The sequence below is a fragment of the Pungitius pungitius genome, chromosome 11, assembly GCF_949316345.1.
Source record: "Pungitius pungitius chromosome 11, fPunPun2.1, whole genome shotgun sequence".
Lineage (NCBI taxonomy): Eukaryota > Metazoa > Chordata > Actinopteri > Perciformes > Gasterosteidae > Pungitius > Pungitius pungitius.
Genome location: NC_084910.1, coordinates 12155430 through 12161426, shown reverse-complemented (window position 1 = coordinate 12161426; position 5997 = coordinate 12155430). Strand labels below are relative to the sequence as shown.

The following is a 5997-nucleotide window of genomic DNA, read 5'->3' as shown; positions in this document are numbered from 1 at the left end:
TGGGTGAGAAAGAACTGTCTTTAGTTGTTTTTTTTCTTGTTATGTCTGAGTCATATTGATTGTGCAACGTGTTGCAACGTGTTCATAAATAGTAATGAATACTGTGTGGTTAACTCTGCAGAGGTCTTTAAATAGAACTGTGGCTCCAAACCTTTCTTAGTCTTACAACCTCATTCTTGTGTTCGGGTGCATGTCTACGAACTGTGAGCATGTTATTTGGGAAGGGAACTTCCATGTTCTTGCTGTTTTATTGAAATAAGTTAGAAATGTGACGGTAGGCAGACACAAATGGTATTTCACAAACTAAAACAAGTTCAGACGCAAAAACAAAATGTTCTGTTGATGAATGTAACATTTCTTAAACTGGTTATCATCTCGAAAGGTTAAACACACTACTCTAAAATGTTTGAACAAAAGATAATGAGGGCCTTTCTAAATTATAGAAGGATTGGTCTAAAAAAAATGTTTTTATTGTGTCAGTGACAGACTCAAATACTGCCCTTTAAAAAGTACCACACTCATTTAATTGAGTGCTATGATGGGCCTTTTCAATGCAAATAATGTAACCAAAGAAGCACAATTCTTTGGCCACATTTCAGTCTGACCTTTGGTTCACAGCACTGGGCCTGACTTCCGCTCTGCACAAGACAGCTGTACTTTGATGTTATATACATGTGAGGGGGAAAATAGCAGAGGTTCATCCTGGTGGTTAGTAACTGTTACTATACGTCCATGGATGGGCTACTGGTGAAGGCGCAGATGTATTACAGCGGGTTGCCAAACAGTTGATCACCACAGCGGTCGTCACTCAGGCAGCAGAACACGGAGCAGAACAGAGCGCCTTCCAGATGGTCTATGGACTGGGACTACCCACAGTGCTTTGAAAGATCGGATCGATTTGTCCTCCATGATATCAGTGAACACAGCCCAGCACTCAGCAAGCAGTGACACGAATACAGAAACTAAAGACACAAAATGCACACTCCCACTCCTGAAGTGTTGGATTGAAATATAAGTCAACCCCTGCAGAGCTTTGGTAATTAGAACACAATTCCTCTTTCTCCTCCTTGTGACCCCTGAGCTTGCTTGTGTGTGTGCATTCGGGTCTACAAATGTGTAAGTTGGCGAGAAACCGAAACAGAGAATCCCACTCTCCACAGGACAGGAGATCAAACAGACTATGTGAAATATAGAGCAGCAATAATTAGCAGCGGTTACAGCATCAAACCTTTCTATCTCTACCTCACGCTCTGCGACACACACACACACACACACACACACACACACACACACACACACACACCACTGCTTAGTCCTCATCCCTGACTTTAATTTTCAGATACTAAAATGAGCTGCAACTTCTCAGTCCAATGCTGAGATGATTCAAAATCGACCCACTCCAACATTTTGCTCCATTTTCTGTGAAAATCACTCAGAAAGTCAAAAGGGGAAAATTCAGGGGGAGGCTCAAATCACCGAAAGCTCTGCTGAAACTCACACATGCACACGTTGGAGATCTCCAAACAAAGGCCGCGCGGAAATGAGTAACCTCGATACCACTTTCTGTCAGTGACTGATTAAATCATTTACTAAGCCCTGGGATTTGCCCCCTGGTGTGTTCATGTTTTGCTGCAACGAGGGTGCCTGTGCGAGTGTGGCTTGATTTATGACGGCAAAGAAGTGGTTTCCTCTGTCAGTCGCTCCTACGAATTAATGAGGTATAAAAAAAAAAACTAAAGCTGGCACTCAGTCAAATACACCAGCAATCACAGAGAGCTCACTGCTCTATTGGCACCACATTTGATTGTTAGATTGCGGGTATGGATTGCACGGAGCAAAAAGTGCCCCCTCGCAGCCATTGAAGCGATCCATCGACCCAAATTGCAATGCTGTGTAAATGAGACACTTTCCATCTCTTGCTCTCTCCCTTTCTTTCCACGTTTGTGGTCTCGCCTCTTACCCTTCTCTTTGATTCAAACGGGTCAGCGGGGCTGCGTTCAGCTCCCCCGGCTGTTCTCTGTGCAGAAGAAAAGGCACTATTACACTTCGTCCTCTCAATTCCCCTCATTCAGAGTCCACGTTTGTTTCTTTTATCATTTTGAATGCCGTACAGCACCGACATTCGGAGCACAAGGTGCTTTGCAGTATTATTATTATTGCACAGGGAGAGCCCTCCTTATACCTTTTCTCTGGAAGAGACATTCATTAAAAGTTTTCTTGAGTCGAGGCAGAGCGTGACATACAGTACCAGGCCGTTCCACTCCAATTTACATCTTTTAACTGAATATCTGTTCCTCTTAGGAATAGAAGTTACAACGAGGGTAATATTTCAGCTCTTCTACTGAGCCAACAAATGACATTCTAAAGTCCCCAGTGAAAATAAAGTTCAAAAGGAACGAGTCTTTCAAGATTATAGTGCACTAAAAGCTGAACAGAAATTATGTTTTCCATAGTTGGGTGTCTTCTTAGTTATCCCATTTGGTTGTAAATTGTCCTACATAAATGCTGATTTTACGTTGATGTCTAATTTTGTGAACTTCTGTTGGCTTTTATACTCTGAGCTTCTCACATCAAATAGTAATCCGTCACCACTGAGACGCTGATGTTGCTGCAGGTGCCATATAGGGAAAGCTAAGTGGCTTCAGGCTGTTTTGATCTTTCGTATCAAAAACGATATAACAGCATAATACTATAATTCTAAGGCAGAAAAAGCACCTTTAAAATAAAATGCTGTTCTGTTTTTGTTACATTGTATAAACTTACTGCTCCATTTTTGAAGCGAGACCTGTTTGTGAAGGACTTGTATTATCCAGAAGTTATGTGAATTCCGTTCTGTGATGGATTTAAGGATTAGATGAGCTAGTGGGCTCTGTGATATTCCTAAACTTGGCAGGCACCCCAAGGACATGACAGTGTCAGCACATCGCTTACACTGAGTGACACACACACACACACACATCTAGAGGTGTAATAGGGTATAATTCAGGAGGCTGTAATAGTGAGATGCGATGCTCGGTTGTAAGACAGCATAGCTAATTCTCTGGTTATGTTATCTCTGAGAGACAGATGTTCCCACCAAAGATTATGTGTGCATCCACAAAAGAAAAACAACGCACACACAAACTGTTCATGCCTCTGTGCAGGCACACAGAAAATTCTCCCACAATAGAAGCGGCAGGGTTGTCTAAAATAGCCTTAGTGACGAAAAAACACGGATCAATGATGAGGACGACTTCTCTGAGAGTTAATCCTGAGTATTAGTAATGAGTTTCTACCACGAAGACCTTTCTGCCACAAATATTTCATTTAAAACAATGAAATGGACTGAATAATGGACGTTGACCTCTTGCCATATTGATTTAGGGGAAAGGGCACATTTTCCAAAAAGGACTACTATGAGAAAATTATATCACCTTTTGATAATCACATTAAGCCCCACGAAGCTGTGAGTATTAACCCTTTACTCCAATCAACAGTAGAGCTTTTCCCACACGAGACCCACTGCAGCCATTATCCAGGAAATTCATCCCACTCAGGAAATGGTTTCCCTGCAGACGATAAACGCCGGTTGATTCATGGATTCTCACAGTGAATGTCAGGAAAACATACTCTCATGCGTCATCGACTCGCGGTTCAAATACACGGCCGCGGCGTGAGGACAGGCATGTAGATGAGTTCCTGTCCCTCAATCCTTAAGTCAGGGGAGTCGGTTCTGTCCTTGGTCTTCTTCGTATGGCCGGTTTGCATTTCTGTCCCGGAGTGCCATTTAAGATTATAAACATCTTGATTATCAGATGTCCCAGAACACAATGCACCTCTGTGTGAAAGAGCACAGGCTTTCTGTCGTCTATGTAATAGTAACCTCCCATTCAAACACACGTGTCCGTAAGTATTAAAATAGCGGCTGTAAGTGAGTTTGAAAGGATAGCTTGCACACTTTGAAATACATTTGAGCGCTCGCATGGGTCTTTAAGAGGACAATTTACACAAGTGAACATGTGAGCGCTGTGTACAAACGCTAGAATTGCCTCCCAAAGTCTTTACTCCTCTGAGTGCTGATCTCCCTCCTCCTGTTTCCGTTTAACCGGTTTCAACTTTAATTCTCCAGATTCTGATAATTTCCCCCTTAATCCCTTCAGAGGAGCACCCTTCTTAAGTCTCTAATTAAGATCCATGATACACACATACTGTACATCAGCACAGGATAAACAGCACATGCACACACAGCTTGTAGTATTCTGCTATCTGACTATTGCTGTGTATGTATGTGTGTGTATGTGTGTGGTTACTGCAGCGTTTGTGTGTATTTCAATGATAAAATCCCAATCAGGACTTTGCAACGACGACACATGCATTTTAAAGCTGTTAATCCAGGATTATTCCCCCTCCTCATCTCATTATGTCGATTATTAAAAAATAAATACAGGCACATGCGCATACGCAAAAATACTAATTAGGGGCTGGTTTCCCTGGAGACTGAGCAAATGCTGCGTGTCTCCAAAGTCTGCTTGCCATACAGGTAAAAATGACAAATCTGGTGAACGTATGCTTCCACCTCAAGCATCATCCCAGAATGCAATTTAATTCATGTTTTGTTAGTGCATATTTGTTCATTTGTGGCCATTCGAAACCCCAAAACAAATAAGATCTGCAACGTTGAAATATATGAACAGGCGGCTGTTTATTCCTGTGTTTTGGCCTCTTAAGAGAGCCATTCTGGCCTTTCAGAAAGCAATTTTCCACACAGAGCCGGAATGAATGCAAGCAAACAGCAGGTGTGCTTTCCCTGTGATTGAATGTGTTGTCCTTGTGTAGAAAGGCCCCTCTCCCCTCACAGCAAGGCACTGCAGTCCTGCGGAGCCGAGCCTGACGTACAGGTGAGAGAATGGCCAAGGATTTTGAGATCACCCGAGGCTTTGTGTCCACGATGGCCGACTCACACTAGGTCAGCTCAGAATAACCAGAAAGGGCTGACCGCCGATGTTCACTCGCCCCCCGGAGTCATTAATCACAGAGGACTGCAGCAGATGAGCCACATGGACGGTAAAACACACACACACACACACACACAAAACACTACATTTTAATCATAAAGCCAAATGCTAGATGACAGCATCGCTCCGGGTAGTCAGTCCTCTCGGCCTGTACTGCTGGTGCATTATCATACATTAAACATCACACACATGAGTATTTCTGAGAGCTGGGTCATCACATTAGGTTATCAATGTGTGCATCAATATACACGAGCACACACTGTCATATCTGTTGTTTCTCCTGAGCTTTATTTAACACTCCTTAAACACAAACGTACACAATCAGATCAAGGAATCTGAACCCCCGTGTTCCCAAACTGGTTTCCCAGCTTGCAGCCGGGTCGCTATCAGGAGCAGGATCTCAGATAACGTTCCCATTTACTGGTTATAAAATTCTTCAAAGGAGCCGTGCGGCAGTGGATGCCTGTGGTGTTTGTTAACAGGCATGCTGCATTGAGATATACACTAGGGTATATGTGCGCACACATTGACTTGCTCTATAAATATACCAGGGCTCGAGAAAAGTAGCAACTGTTTGGTCCAATATATTTTGTATTGTTAACACTGGTGAAATTGGGTTATTCAATGCCGGTTTTGAGAGTTAGCCGGAAAGATTCAGAGATATTAGGTGTTGTAATGTGGAAAAGTATATTGACCATGTCACACTGTAGGTTTTAGATATTTTCAGTCTTTTTTATATTTCTTTGCCTTGTTTTTCTAAAGACTTTCTAATCCTTACCCTGCAAAGAAGATCTGTTCTGTTCTACCACTTACATTTAATTGTAAAAAATATCAAAGTATAAATCCTATGTCATTGTGCCATTCCATTACACCACCCATGTCGTTAAGTGACGTAGCCATGGCGGAGACTTTTAAAAGGCTGCGATGTGAAATCTAGATGAAAAGAAAAACAGTTGCCCCTTTCTCCTGCCTGAAAGGCTTTGACAGCCACTTTGAAGACAGA

The 5997-nt window shown here is 42.5% G+C and overlaps 1 protein-coding gene across 2 annotated transcripts in view; it reads right to left on the bottom strand.

The window, feature by feature from the left end:
- Window positions 1-5261: 5261 nt before the first annotated feature.
- Window positions 5262-5997, bottom strand: part of si:dkey-12j5.1 (uncharacterized) — a 19591-nt gene continuing 18855 nt past the window's right edge. For both annotated transcript variants that reach the window (XM_062565404.1, XM_062565405.1), the window contains exon 11: window positions 5262-5997. This exon is cut by the window's right edge and continues 807 nt beyond it. The gene's annotated coding sequence lies outside the window, so the exon portion shown is untranslated.